This window comes from Halichoerus grypus, chromosome 2 (assembly GCF_964656455.1).
Source record: "Halichoerus grypus chromosome 2, mHalGry1.hap1.1, whole genome shotgun sequence".
NCBI lineage: Eukaryota > Metazoa > Chordata > Mammalia > Carnivora > Phocidae > Halichoerus > Halichoerus grypus.
Window position 1 is genome coordinate 125,507,811 of NC_135713.1, and position 16,706 is coordinate 125,524,516.

Consider the following 16,706-nt stretch of genomic DNA (forward strand, 5'->3'; position numbering starts at 1 on the left):
CTCTGTCAAATAAATATAATAAAATCTTTAAAAAAAAAAAAAAAAAAGGTTAACATAAAGATGCAACTTGGTGGGGGTACATTTCTGATGCCCCCAAAACCCCACAAGGGGCTGAGCATCTCTGCAGACTCAGGCTAGGGCAAAAAGGCAAAGCCAGTGACCGGGTACACGTCTCTCCAAACCGACAATGCTTTGAGTTTTGGCAACTCAACCTGCAAGGAGCCTACCCTGCCGTGCTACGCCCCCACTCTCACACCACGGACCCGGACTCGGCTCCTCACACCGGGGAGAAGATTCTGACCCGGGGGAACAGAAAGCCGGATGCATCCATCTGCTACCAGCTCCTCAAGTCTCAGGGAATGCCTGAGGGAACCAGGGAAGGGGGGGATGGGTTACAGATGAGCAGCCATGCTTCTGTTGTGAGTCACTGTGGGGCGCGTGGTGGGCCCCGATGGAGTCCATAACCAGAATACCATTTGTTGGACCCTGCAGCCACCAGGCAATGGAATGTCTTGACCTCCAGTTCCACTTTACTAGAGCAAGTCACACACCATGTTGGCCTGATGTATGAATACATATGGAATAATGAGATGAAACATGGAAATAGTCGTCAAAGTAAATATACTTTTACAGAACTGGATAAACTAAGTGGAGATCTCACCCTTCAAGACTTTTTCTACCTTGGCTCATTTTCATTATCTTTCTTTTTCTCATGTGTTCTAAGAAAACTCGCTATTGAGGCTTTTGAGAGGAGACACTGTTCCAGATGGACAATGAAAAAGACAGAAGGAAGAAGAATCCTGTGGCTAACGAGAAAACCAGTTTCCATCATCCTGAGGAGGAAATGATGGGCATTCCAGCTTCACCGGCCAGCCGTCCTCCAGACTTCTGCAGAACCTACTAAGGACACAACACCGGTGCGAGAACGCGGCCCCAAAACAGAGAACAGGAGGGAGGCGTGAGGAACACTGCATCTCACCTCCACTAACTGTGGCCTAAGCCCCCAGGAGCTGTGGAGGCGCAGCAGCTTCCTCCCAGCATCTCTAACCCAGGATGTTTCGAAGAGGAAGAGGAAGCTTCTGGAGCTTCAAGCACTTTCACCGTGGGCAATTCGGAGCTGTGCAGATCACCCCTTCTCCTCCTGAAGTCACAACTTCTCCGCATCCAGAGGGGCCGTGAGGGACCTTCTGACAACATACACACTCAGAGGTGGTAGGAGGAAAAGGGGGGGAAGTGGCCACACCTAACTGGCAGGCCCGGCTCTCTGCCTCTACCTCTTCTCCCCAGGATCTGGCTCAGGTGCCATCAGACCAGCAGGACTGGGACAGTGGGGAGGATGAGGGTCCTGGTGGACGCCTGAACAAACAGCTTGTGACGGATCCTTGGAGCTCAAACCGCAAGTTCAGGCTTTGCAGGCCTGCGGCCCGGCCGGCTCACAAACCCTGACCGGACCAAGTGTGTTCAGTAGGTGGCAGATGACTATCTCTGGGACTCCGGGTTATCTGCCCATTAAATCAGATTGCTAATAAAGAGCTTTTAATGGAGAGCATGAATCTCTGAGCAGTAACTGTTTACCTCCAGGTTTTGTACTAAATACCCTGTAATGAATCTCTCAACGAAACAACATCTGTCTCAGCAGCCGCTTTAGTCAACATTAGAGAGCTGAGCCAAGCCAGGTCCCTACCAAGCACAGAGAAACCTCCTTGGCGACACACACACACACACACACACACACACACACACACACACCACAGAGAGTCACCCAGACTTGCCACAAGATGGGCCTTCCTCAGCTGCCCCAACCAGCCAGAGAACCCTTAACCACAGCCAACATCACTCTCTCTTTCATGGCCATGGTGTCACACACTTCGGGCAGGGATACCCCCAAAGAGAAGCAAGGGAGGCACAGAGTTGGCTGGGACACCCTCCTGAAATCCTTTTATTGGGCCGCAAAGTCAATGATTCTCAGAATCAGAATCACTCATGATTCTACTCTGGGAAGAAGAGAGACGGTAGAAACCAAGTCTTTCTGGTACCATGGGAGACACTAAAATCCAAACTCAGTGTAAGTCAGGGATTCTCTACAGTAACTGAACTAACACCGTACCGCCCCTATATTTAATGTTTGCGAGGCGCCAGGCCCGGTGGTGAGCCCTTGCTTTATCTCATTCATTCTCACCCTCACCCTAGCAGGCTGGGGTTGTCGCCCCAATTCATAGATGAGAAAACCAAGGCCCAAAAAGGGAAGTGACATGTCTAAGGTCACAGAACTAGTATGTGAAGGATTCTGGATTCAAACCTGTCTTAATCACGAAGTACATTCTAGCAATTAAAAAATTACATACACACACCTGTAAGATGTGCTTTTGTGAGAGAGGACACATCAAATGATTGTCCGTGATTTGTGATGTGATTCCGTGGCCCTCCTTAGCGACGTGTTGTTCCCCTGTTATTACCGATGGGCAGTGTCAGTCACCCTTCTTCCCCGTCAAGGCCCGCATGTTTTGCACTTGATCTCTGACCGTCCTACATGCCCAGGGCCTTCCCCAGGATAACTGGCACTCTCTCCGTGCTATGCGTGGAGTCCTAATGCAAGAACCAAGCCTAAAACACAGCATATACCCAATGATATAATCTTGAGACAAAGCACCCAGCGAGACGGAAATAGGTGATCTGTTTCATCTCCAACCGAAACAACACCGTGGATTTTGGAAAATTAAAAATCTACTTTGCTGACAGCCCACCAACCATGGCAGGAGGAAATAAGCAGGCCCATGAAGCTCACAGCCGTCGAGCATAGCCAGGAATTCCTGTTGAGGAACAAACCGCAGAACACAACAGGGAAACTGAGTCCTGACATGACTCACTTGAATTCCAGCCAACGCCCATTTCCACACAACACATCCCCCCGTCAAGGGGTCAGGGTGTGTTCCCTGAGCCGGGGACCCTGTGGGCTGAGTGTGGGCTAGGCTTCTGGCTGCTTTAAGATCTCACCGTTCAGCGGCTTCTCCACACGCCCTCCACACACGCCTATTCCCAGCAGTCTGGGGACAGGGGCACTCCCATGAGCACAGGAACCAGGGGAACCCAGGACGGATGCCAGTACAAGCAGGCAGAGAAGGGGCCACAGGCTGTGATTCTCTCCAAGGATGGAAGTTGTGTTGGGGGTTCATCCCACACTGACTTACCAAGTATCTAGGCCCAGGGCTAATACTGGGGCTGCAGCTGAGGGACCTGGGGCTGCCCTCACACAACCCACCAGTGGGTGGGGCAGATGGGCAAGCCAACAGACACAGCCTGGTGTCATCAACACTGGGATACAAGACGTGCAGAATCCTCTGGAAAGACAGGTCACCAGACCCAACAGAGGATGTGAGTCATGGCAGAATCAGGGAAAGCTTCCTTGAGGAATTTCTAAGTGGACACTGGAAGGATTAAAGGTCAGCAGGCGTGGGGCGCCTGGGTGGCTCAGTCGTTAAGCGTCTGCCTTCGGCTCAGGTCATGATCTCAGGGTCCTGGGATCGAGCCCCACATCGGGCTCCCTGCTCTGCGGGAAGCCTGCTTCTCCCTCTCCCACTCCCCCTGCTTGTGTTCCCTCTCTCGCTGTGTCTCTATGTCAAATAAATAAATAAAATCTTTTTAAAAATAAATAAATAAATAAAGTCAGCAGGCGTGCGGGATGTACTCCATCCTGAGCCCGGACAGGACAAGGGGCAGAGCAGGGAGCTGGGATGGGGCCTGCACAGGGGAAGCAGGTGTCCCACAGCTCAGCTGCCAACACCCAGCCTTCTCTGAGCACCCCCTCCTTGTGATGCTCCGGGGGGCCCAGAGGGATCGCCATCCAGCCTGTCCAGCTGTGCATCCTGTAAGGGGTCCCTACAATGAGAACGGAAAACCTCTTGTGGGGGTTGGGAGTAGAGAGAGGTGACATCAGCCTTATCAAATTTGGCCAAGGCGAATGCATGGAGACACAAAATAGAACAGAGGTTACCAGGGGCTGGAGGGAGAGAGGCATGGAGAGTTACTATTTAATAGGTATGGAGTTTCTTTTCTTTTTTTTTTTTTTTTTAAGATTTTATTTATTTGTCAGAGAGAAAGAGCACGCACACAAGCAGGGGGAGCGGCCGGCAGAGGGAGAAGCAGGCTCCCCGCCGGGCTGGGCGCCTTATGCGGGACTCGATCCCAGGACCCTGGGATCATGACCTGAGGGGAAGGCAGACACTTAACCGACTGAGCCACCCAGGCGTCCCAGGTATGGAGTTTCTGTTAGGGATGAAAAAGTGTTCAAGGTGGCAAGGGGCAATGGTTGCACAACATTACAAATGTATTTAATGTCACTGAGTCGGGTATATAAAAATGGTGAACTTGGCAAGTTTTAGGTTACATAATTTTACCGTCATTTTTTTTAATTGGCCAAAGCAGGCAATGACCTAAATTGCCAGTCCTTCCTAGCCCTGGAGAACCACCAACAGTCTAGACATGAATCAGACGGAGAAAGGTTCAAGTCCAATATCTGTCACACAGTAGATGCCCAATTTATGATGGTTACCCCCACTTACCATGATTATTGATGCCACGTGGCTCGTCCGCCTAAGTTATGAACAAATAAATGTTCCTCAAGTACTGCTAGAGAGTTTCTATCACAATTAAATATTAATTAATTCAACAATCACTGGAGAATCCCCATAATGATCTGCATCACAGGCTTTCACATTCAAGTTCGGCTTACTCCCACCTCCCACAATAAGCTGTTTGCCGTTGCAATTATTTTAGTTCCAACCACTGTGATCACTGTACTTAAAATTCAATCAGTCTTCTAATTTTAAGCATCTTTTTTGTGTATAGCGCCAACAGTTGACAAGCGTCCTGAATTTAACATCTGTTCCCAGCAGTAAATGGTTTTAAATTTGAGAACTGAAAACACAGATAAGGCAATGATGAGCCGCTCTCACACTGACTCAGGGCTGTGCCTCAGCATCTTCTTCCACGACGGCAATGGCCTGAGAGATGGGCCCACAGCCAGGGGCACTCACCAATCATGGGGGTGAACTAGCCGCGTGGACACCCCACCAGGCTGCCTTTTGACTAATGGAAAAACAACCTACTGTGTGCCGGGAAACCAGCTGGACATTTTTATAGGCTCTCTCTCATGTAGTCGTAGAGAAAGAGGGGTTTCCCCAGAACTAGGAGTAAAAATGAGGTTTTTGGGCAACCGCGTGAGCTCAGACAATTCTCTCTGGGAGTCTCGTTGATGTCCACAGCCAGGAAACCATGGAAGGTGGCCCCCGAGCCTCCATGCCAAGGCCCTGCTGTTCAGAGGATGGAATTCAGGGGGGATGTAGCTGGAAGCTAGCCAGCTGGGCTCATGGACCTGGCTCTGAACTTAGGAAAAGAGGGGATGCCAACAGAGCCCAAGGTGTTTTTCATTCAGAGTTGGGAGGTTACATACCAGCTGAGACAATGATGCCATCATTAAGTACACAGAAAGAAAGCAGCAATTTCTTTGGCCTTCTGTCAGATGTTAATGAGACTTAAACCGGTAAACTACGAAGGGAAATGGGTATAAAATGCTAGAAATATACTATGTTATTAGGAATGTCTGAAAGCTTCAATTAGGAATTTTAATACTTGTAGTTCTCTAAAATAGAGCTCCCCTCACATCCCAACCTTCCACTGGGCCTTCTAGAACTACAGCTCCATAATTTAAAATTCACTGGGATCATCAGCCTCTACTCAAAAACCTCCCTGCCTTCTCTGAAACCTAGCTTTCCATGGAGATGCCACCTCCCTACACCCTCGGGGATGGGAGGCGGAGCTCCCTTCCTCTGCTGTCACATCAAAACTTCCCCTAACAATGAGCAACTCATTCATCTAAGCCCTAGGTTCATGACACCCATCTTCCTCTCCGCCCTCACTCCTTCCCAGCTCCTAGGGGACCAGTGTCCACATGGAGGACCCATCCTGCATGCTGACCTCCACATCCTAGACCACATCATTCCAGTATCCTCCTCCCTCCATCTCTTCTCAGCCACCCAGAGTCACAACCAGAACCTTGTCCCCTACCAATAGCACTCTCCTCTCAACATAAGTAATTCCAACATCACCCTCTGACCACAGCCTCGTCTTTCCAGCTTGCTTGTTAGATTGCTGCGTCTCCACAGTCTGCGATGGCGCCGGGACCGCCATTCCTTCATCCCTTCTCTTTCTGCCCCAGTCCATCAGGGCAATGCGGGCGCACAGACAGACCAACTGAAGAGACGAATAGATTAAGGAGATTGGTCTTTTTCCTCATCGAAATTCGAATGCTTTTATTATTTCATTGGTCAGTATAATGCTGCTTTGACTTGGGGCATATGGATACACGGTTTTTAAAAATCACCTTAAAAAATTATACCAATCTGTCAAGGGGTGGTCAGGGAAGGCCTCGGCTACACTGAGGAACAAATTTGAAAGGAAGGAAAAGAGGGAACCACCTGGAAGAACATTCCAAGCAGTACAGACGGGGAGGTACAAGTGGTCAAAAGCGGTCAGATCAGGGCACCTGGGCGGTTCAGTCGGTCAAGTGTCCAACTCCTGATTTTGGCTCAGGTCATGACCTCAGGGTCCTGGGATGGAGCCCCGCATCCTGCTCCACACTGGGCGTGGAGCCTGCTTGATATTCTCTCCCTCGCCCTCTGCCCCTCCCCACTCCCTCTCTCAAAAAAAAAAAAAGAAGTGGTCAGTCTATTTTGAAGATAGAAACAACTAGACAGATAAATAAACATAAGTAACAGATAGTTGATAGCTGAAGAGCTGATCGATGGTAGGTCAACAGGATAAAGTAGATGCATGTGCATATATCCACAGTTTACTATTGAGTAAGAAGCAGTTCACAGAGCAGTACGTATGATCCTATTTCCACTAAAAATATATGTATTTATCCTATTTCCACTAAAAATATATATCCATTCATAGGAAGGTATTTGGAATGATACACACTCAACTGCTAAGAGTGATTTCCTCTGGTAAATAGGATGAGAAGGGGCACGGAGGAACTAACATCTTTTCTATGCATTTTTGGTTTCAACAATGAGCATGTATACTCATCACTCACGCAGAACAGTATGGGTCATGCGGTAGTGAGCACCCCTCCCCAGGATGAAGTGAACCCTGAGCCAGATGACCTCTTCATAGGTAAGTCCCCAAACAGAGCCAAACATCCAACGGCGTATTGGACCTAAAACTTCTCGCCAACCTTTGGCTTCCTTCTCAAGATAAACCATCTCGCAGGGTCACCTCTCCTCTTTGAGCTTCCATTTCCTCACTGGTAAGACAGGGCTGACAATACGTTCCCCACTGGCAGGCTGACGTACAATATGCAGGTGGCAGGCAAAGCACCCAGGACACCAGGCAGTCAACAAGCACCAGCTCCCTCCCCCTCCCCAGCAAGGATTCCAGGGCCCAAAATGCTCTAGGATTCCCTGGTTCCAGGAAGGTGGCTAAGCTAAATGGAATTCCAGCACCACACACACCCCCAAAAAAGGGAAAGAGCTGCTTCACTCAGACCCACTCTGGAGAAGGACAAAGAGTAATGTAGAAATACCCCTGTTCTAACGACAGCGTATGACTGGACTCCCCGGAAGTCCAAGCCAAGGTCAGAATTTCCTGACAAATTGTGATTTTCCTTTCTTGCTTGAGAGAAGGCCATGGGGGAAGGGGAAAAAAAGCCGAATGCTATTTATCTAAAATCACTAATACTTTTTGAGAAGCTCTAAAATGTGCATGCTCTTGCCAAATGGATGTCAAAAGACTTTTGATCTCCATTTTGGCCAGAAATGACCTGTTCCCATCCTAATACAGATATATGGTTTTCGTGCCTCAAATCTGCCCAGTCAGATGCACAGCACATTCTTAATTATTCTGAAATGATTAAAAATGGAGCCATAAATCTACGCTTTGACATGACATGGTGATTTGACCCCCAGACATATCATAATGGGTTATTAACAATGCTTCCCAAATCTACTGAAATTTTTTTTCCAAAGCCATTCACTAATTAATAGCTGTTCACACAATGATCACTTTTGAGTAATTATGGAACTGTGCCACATTACTTTGTGATGAGAACATAATTATGTCCATTAAAATTATTTGTATAGTTTTTAACCTTCTGCCAGAAATAAATGAGGTTAGTCTAAGGGTAACACAAACTTCATGACAATACCTAGAGGTTATCTCCCCTGCGACACTTCCTGCCCAAAGGTTATTTTGTAGCGCATACACTTGGGACTCTTCCTTGAGCTTTCTCGGAGCCCCTGGAAGCAAATGGCGCTGAGAAAGTGTCTGGGAGGGAGGGTCTTCCTGATCTTACTGGCTTCACATCTCTCTTCTGCGGCCATCGGGCTGCTCAGCCTCAGCCTCTGTGATCTCCTGGACAGCCCCCTTGTCCAGCTCGTCCCTCCAGTCCATCCTCCTGACTGAGCCTTTAACACTCAATTTAAGCCACCAGCCTGACCAAACTCCTATTTTCTGAGCCCTTGTCCCACTTCCTCTGACTGACTGGCACCAGCTGGAAGGCAAGAGCTCATCTCACTCATCCCTGTGTCCAGCAGAGCCTGTGAGTCTGAACTTGCCTTGTCCAAAAGGCCTCTACCAAGTGGAGGAAGGTGCAGAGAGCTTCCTTAGTTCCCATTGCATTTATGCAGCAAGACTAGGTGGGAAGTGAGGGGCCTTGCTTTTTCATGTCTAAAGACTTTACTTTTTGCTGGGACTATCTTAGGGTGTGTTTGAGACTGAAGGGAGGTGAGCCTTCTAGCTTTCCCATTGAGTTGTCCCTCCCAAGTTCTAGGAGCCTCCCGCCTCAGATCTGGGTAAATCAAGAGGCCCCCAAGGCATGGAACCAACTTATACTAAAAATAGTATTCATCACTGATCTGAAATCCTAATTTCAAGGGGCATCCTGCACTTGATCTGCCAACTCGAGATGGAGATGGAGGCAGGTGTCCACCTGCAGGACACCTGCCCAACCAGCCCGGGGCGGGGGGGGGGGGTCTCCATCATTCCTTTTTTTTTTTTTTTTTTTTTTTTTAAAGATTTTATTTATTTATTTGAGAGAGAGAATGAGAGAGAGAGAGCATGAGAGCAGGGAGGGTCAGAGGGAGAAGCAGACTCCCCGCCGAGCAGGGAGCCCGATGCGGGACTCGATCCCGGGACTCCAGGATCACGACCTGAGCCGAAGGCAGTCGCTTAACCAACTGAGCCACCCAGGCGCCCCTACATCATTCCTAAGGCACAGGCCAGCAAAGCCATCCCTCTCCTCAACAGCCACAGGTCAGGTGTTCTGGGCTCAAGCTCAGAGCTCTGCAGGGCGAGAAATGAAACCTTACTGCTGTTTCATCAAAATAAGCAAGTCATACTGCCTCAGCCCCCGCCCCTCTGTCCAGGGGACTCGTCTCCTGCCTAGTATTCACCTTCTTCACCTTCCAGGAGACAGGCTTCTCTGCCAAGCTTCACGCTCCTGCCAGCGTCTCTAGCTGTAACCGCAAGAGGCCTCACCACCTGAGGTCCCAGGCAAGGGCAAAGGGGACAGAGCTCAAAAGGGGATGGCCCCTAACACTGGCTATTGCACATTCCAAGAAAGAACTTCCTTCATATTGCAGAGGAAGCTGGTTGTGGGTGGGGGAGAAGCAGGAGCAAAAGCTCATGGCTGCAGTGAGGCTTGTGACCTGTCCCCTCTTGCTCCCTGTGCCCCGAGGTCTCCCCAAGAGAGGAGGCTTCTAGCAGCTTCTCCCCACTTCCCAGACTCATTTCATTTGGCTGACACAGACGTATTACACCCCTACTACGTTCCAGGAAATGCTCTAGATGCTTGGGATACATCAGAAAGAAAAAGAACAGAGATCCCTGCCTTGCATCCTTTACTCATGGAGCAATCCCAAAACTCCAAAATTCAGGAGCAAAACAGTCACAAGTCAAAATGGAAACCAAACTTGCATCCCCCGTGTTAAAAGTAGGTCACATGGCTTTGGATTGAAAACATTAGATTGTTTCAAGAAAAAGAAAGAGGAACCAAAATAATCCAAACATGATACAACAAGAACATTAATAAATACATTGAAAGTTGTTCTTTGGGGAAAGTCAGATTCAAGTAGTCAAATTTCTGGCAAAGAATCAAAAAGGTATAATTTTAAATGATAAAGCAGATACAGGAAAGAATTATAAATTTCAGTTAGCTAATATTTTTTGCTAATGAATTTGAAGATCTAAGTGACATGGAAGATTTTCTAGGGAATATATAAATTATCAAAATGAACGCTGTAAGAATTTTTTAAGACCAATAATCAAGGAGAAATTTACCAAATATTTACTTCCACAAAAGGCTCCAGGTCCACATGTTGAATTTAACTTTCAAGATACTGCTAACTCTCATCATGTGAACTGTTCAGCAACATGAAAAAAAGTTGAACAGCAATGTAATTTAAGAAACTATCCTAATCAGGGCGTCTGAGTGGCTCAGTCGGTTAAACGTCTGCCTTCAGCTCAGATCAGGATCTCAGAGTCCTGGGATCGAGCCCCACATCAGGCTCTCTGCTCAGCAGTGAGTCTGCTTCTCTCCCTCCCTCTGCGACTTCTCTCACTTTTGCTGTCTCTAAAATAAATAAAATCTTTTAAAAAAAGAAAAAGAAACTATAATTCTAACACCAAAATCTGACAGAAATAGTAAATAGACAAAAACAACAACAACAAAATCATGGATCATCCTCACTTATGAAAAGAGATATAATAATCCTAAATAAAATGCCAGGCAAGAGAATTTCAACAGAATATTAAAAGGATAATATATAACAATAAAATACAGTCTACCCCAGAATTGCAAAAATGATTACACGTTAGCAAATTAATCATATAATCTCTTGGATCAAGGCATCAATTTTTTAGTGGTAGCCTTATGCTTAGAATCTTGTTAAATTCAGCCTCTTCTCCTCTTGCAAATCCTAAAACTTGAGAATAGAATGATACTTGCTGAACATAATATACACTGTATAAAGAACTTCTCTTCCATGAGGACACTGGTTCTATCATATGATTGTGTATTTCATTAAGTGACACCGTCAATGAGAAGAAAACAAATATATACCCTCCTTGGTTATTATGAGACGTGTTTCTTTCACATTGTTGAAATAATGTCTTTTAATCAATGCACAAAGTTATTATTAAATAATTCCTCCCCTCTCTTTCCCAAGTTATCATTAAGTTGGTGCATCTTAGAACCAGTATCTTAATTTGAGGAAATAAGATAAAACTCAAATGAACAACTCACATCATACTTATCAGCATGACACTTGAGTTTTGACATTAAAATCAGGAGTAAGACAGGGATGTTCATTATCACCATTGAGATCTAAAACTGTTCAGAAGGGCCTAATCAATAAGAAAGAACACTTAAAAATAAAGCTATTAAAAATGAGACTATACTGTTATTCTCATTCAATCATTTATAAGACTGCATTCCTACAAAAATCAAGACAATTTAATCTAAAAACCTATCAGAACTAGTAAGAAGAGAGTTTCAGATCATGGTTATTAGTAAAGATGCAAAAACTCACAAGGTGGTAAGCATGTGGTAAAGAAAACATACTCCTATGTTGTTCATAAGAATTGAAGTTGGTAAGGGGCGGAGCAAGATGGCGGAGGAGTAGGAGACCTGGATTTCGTCTCCTCTCAGGAATTCAGCTGGATAGGGATCAAACCATTCTGAACACCTACAAACTCAACAGGAGATCGAAGAAAAGAATAGCAACAACTCTCTGAACAGAAAAGCGACCACTTTCTGGAAGTTACCCGTATTTTTGGCATATATATATAAGTTGTTCTCTCTTTAAAATCTTGAGATAGTTTCTTCTAACAGATCAAAATATACTCTAAATCTCTAGTGTATGGTTTTTTTCTACTCCCCTGCCTGATCACATTCTCTCCCTTTTTTCTTTCTTTTTTTTTTTTTTTTAATCCTCTTCTTTCTTTTTTCAAACAACTTATCAAATCCTTTTTTAAAATTTTTTATAATTTCCATCTTTACGGTCATATTCCATCCCTTCATCATATCAACCCTTATTTTTGTACATATATAAGTTTTTCTTTCTTTAAAATTTTGGGAGGGACTTTCTTTTAACAGACCAAAATACACCCAAAATCTAGTGTGTGGCACTGATCTATAATCCAGCCTGATCATATTTGATCACATTCTGTTTTTGTTTTGTTTTGTTTTGTTCTGCTTTTGTTTGTTTTTATCTTTATCTTTTTCTTTTTTCTTTTTTTCTTTCCTTTTCTTTTTTCTCTCTTTCCCTTTCTTTTCCCACTACTTCAGGTCTTTTCTGATTTGTTTAGAGTATATTTTCTGGGGACGTTGTTACCCTGCTAGCATTTTGTTCTCTCATTAATCTATTCTCCTCTGCACAAAATGACAAGACGGAAAAAATCACCTCAACAAAAAGAACAAGAGGTAGTACCGACTGCCAGGGACCTACTCAATACGGACATTAGTACAATGTCAGATCTAGAGTTCAGAATCATCACTTTAAAGATACTAGCTGGGCTTGAAAAAAACATGGAAGTTATTAGAGAAACCCTTTCTGGAGAAGTAAAAGAACTAAAATCTAACCAAGTAGAAATCAAAAAGGCTATCAATGAGGTGCAATCAAATATGGGGGCGCTAACTGCTAGGATAAATGAGGCAGAAGAAAGAATCAGTGAGATAGAAGACCAAATGATGGAAAATAAAGAAGCTGAGAAAAAGAGAGATAAACAACTACTGGATCACGAGGGCAGAATTCGAGAGATAAACGATACCATAAGACGAAACAACATTAGAATAATTGGGATCCCAGAAGAAGAAGAAAGAGAGAGAGGGGCAGAAGGTATAATGGAGCAAATTATAGCAGAGAACTTCCCTAATTTGGGGAAGGAAACAGGCATCAAAATCCAGGAAGCACAGAGAACCCCTCTCAAAATCAATAAAAATAGGTCAACTCCCCGACATCTAATAGTAAAACTTACGAGTCTCAGAGACAAAGAGAAAATCCTGAAAGCAGCTCGGGAGAAGAGATATGTAACCTACAATGGTAAAAACATTAGACTGGCAACAGACTTATCCACAGAGACCTGGCAGGCCAGAAAGGACTGGCAGGACATATTCAGAGCACTAAATGAGAAAAATATGCAGCCAAGAATACTATATCCAGCTAGGCTGTCATTGAAAATTGAAGGAGAGATAAAAAGCTTCCAGGACAAACAAAAACTAAAGGAATTTGCAAACACGAAACCAGCCCTACAACAAATATTGAAAGGGGTCCTCTAAGCAAAGAGAGAGTCTAAAAGCAACATAGACCAGAAAGGAACACAAACAATATACAGTAACAGTCACTTTACAGGCAATACAATGGCACTGAATTCCTATCTTTCAATAGTTACCCTGAATGTAAATGGGCTAAATGCCCCAATCAAAAGACACAGGCTATCAGATTGGATTAAAAAACAAGACCCATCGATATGCTGTCTGCAAGAAACTCATTTTAGACCCAAAGACACCCCCAGATTGAAAGTGAGGGGGTGGAAAACCATTTACCATGCTAATGGACACCAAAAGAAAGCTGGGGTGGCAATCCTTATATCAGACAAATTAGATTTTAAACCAAAGACTGTAATAAGAGATGAGGAAGGACACTATATCATACTTAAAGGGTCTATCCAACAAGAAGATCTAACAATTGTAAATATCTATGCCCCTAACATGGGAGCAGCCAATTATATAAGGCAATTAATAACAAAAGCAAAGAAACACATCGACAACAATACAATAATAGTGGGGGACTTTAACACCCCCCTCACTGAAATGGACAGATCGTCTAAGCAAAAGATCAACAAGGAAATAAAGACTTTAAATGACACACTGGACCAAATGGACTTCACAGACATATTCAGAACATTCCATCCCAAAGCAACGGAATACACATTCTTCTCTAGTGCCCATGGAACATTCTCCAGAATAGATCACATCCTAGGTCATAAATCAGGTCTCAACCGGTACCAGAAGATTGGGATCATCCCCTGCCTATTTTCAGACCATAATGCTTTGAAACTAGAACTCAATCACAAGAAGAAAGTCGGAAAGAACTCAAATACATGGAGGCTAAAGAGCATCCTACTGAAGAATGAATGGGTCAACCAGGAAATTAAAGAAGAATTAAAAAAATTCATGGAAACCAATGAAAATGAAAACACAACTATTCAAAATCTTTGGGATACAGCAAAGGCAGTCCTAAGAGGAAAGTATATAGCAATACAAGCCTTTCTCAAGAAACAAGAAAGGTCTCAAGTACACAACCTAACCCTACACCTAAAGGAGCTGGAGAAAGAACAGCAAATAAAGCCTAAACCCAGCAGGAGAAGAGAAATAATAAAGATCAGAGCAGAAATCAATGAAATAGAAACCAAAAGAACAGTAGAACAGATCAACGAAACTAGGAGCTGGTTCTTTGAAAGAATTAACAAGATTGATAAGCCCCTGGCCAGACTTATCAAAAAGAAAAGAGAAATGACCCAAATCAACAAAATCATGAATGAAAGAGGAGAAATCACAACCAACACCAAAGAAATACAAACAATTATAAGAACATATTATGAGCAACTCTATGCCAGCAAATTAGATAACCTGGAAGTAATGGATGCATTCCTAGAGATGTATCAACTACCAAAACTGAACCAGGAAGAAATAGAAAACCTGAACAGACCTATAACCACTAAGGAAATAGAAGCAGTCATCAAAAATCTCCCAAAACACAAAAGCCCAGGGCCAGATGGCTTCCCAGGGGAATTCTACCAAACATTTCAAGAAGAATTAATACCTATCCTTCTGAAACTGTTCCAAAAAATAGAAATGGAAGGAAAACTTCCAAACTCATTTTATGAGGCCAGCATTACCTTGATCCCAAAACCAGACAAAGACCCCATCAAAAAGGAGAATTACAGACCAATATCCCTGATGAACATGGATGCAAAAATTCTCAACGAAATACTAGCCAATAGGATCCAACAGTACATTAAAAGGATTATTCACCACGACCAAGTCGGATTTATCCCTGGGCTGCAAGGTTGGTTCAACATCCGCAAATCATTCAACGTGATACAATACATTAACAAAAGAAAGAACAAGAATCACATGATCCTCTCAATAGATGCAGAAAAAGCATTTGACAAAGTACAGCATCCTTTCTTGATCAAAACTCTTCAGAGTATAGGGATAGAGGGTACATACCTCAATATCATAAAAGCCATCTATGAAAAACCTACAGCGAATATCATTCTCAATGGGGAAAAACTGAGAGCTTTCCCCCTAAGGTCAGGAACGCGGCAGGGATGTCCACTATCACCACTGCTATTCAACATAGTATTGGAAGTCCTAGCCACAGCAATCAGACAATAAAAAGAAATCAAAGGCATCCAAATTGGCAAGGAAGAAGTCAAACTCTCACTCTTTGCAGATGATATGATACTTTATGTGGAAAATCCCAAAGACTCCACCCCAAAACTGCTAGAACTCATACAGGAATTCAGTAAAGTGGCAGGATATAAAATCAATGCACAGAAGTCAGTGGCATTCCTATACACCAACAAGTCAGAAGAAAGAGAAATTAAGGAGTCGATCCCATTTACAATTGCACCCAAAACCATAAGATACCTAGGAATAAATCTAACCAAAGAGGCAAAGGATCTGTACTCAGAAAACTATAAAATACTCATGAAAGAAATTGAGGAAGACACAAAGAAATGGAAAAACGTTCCATGCTCATGGATTGGAAGAACAAATATTGTGAAGATGTCAATCCTACCTAGAGCAATCTACACATTCAATGCAATCCCCATCAAAATACCATCCACTTTCTTCAAAGAAATGGAACAAATAATCCTAAAATTTGTATGGAACCAGAAAAGACCCCGCATAGCCAGAGGAATGTTGAAAAAGAAAAGCAAAGCTGGCGGCATCACAATTCCGGACTTCCAGCTCTACTACAAAGCTGTCATCATCAAGACAGTATGGTACTGGCACAAAAACAGACACATAGATCAATGGAACAGAATAGAGAGCCCAGAAATGGACCCTCAACTCTATGGTCAACTAATCTTTGACAAAGCAGGAAAGAATGTCCAATGGAAAAAAGACAGTCTCCTCAACAAATGGTGTTGGGAAAATTGGACAGCCACATGCAGAAGAATGAAACTGGACCATTTCCTTACACCACACACAAAAATAGACTCCAAATGGTTGAAAGACCTCAATGTAAGACAGGAGTCCATCAAAATCCTAAAGGAGAACACAGGCAGCAACCTCTTCGACCTCAGCCGCAGCAACTTCTTCCTAGAAACATCGCCAAAGGCAAGGGAAGCAAGGGCAAAAATGAACTATTGGGACTTCATCAAGATAAAAAGCTTTTGCACAGCAAAGGAAACAGTCAACAAAACCAAAAGACAACTGACAGAATGGGAGAAGATATTTGCAAATGACATATCAGATAAAGGGCTAGTATCCAAAATCTATAAAGAACTCATCAAACTCAACACCCAAAGAACAAAGAATCCAATCAAGAAATGGGCGGAAGACATGAACAGACATTTTTCCAAAGAAGACATCCAAATGGCCAACAGACACATGAAAAAGTGTTCAATATCGCTCG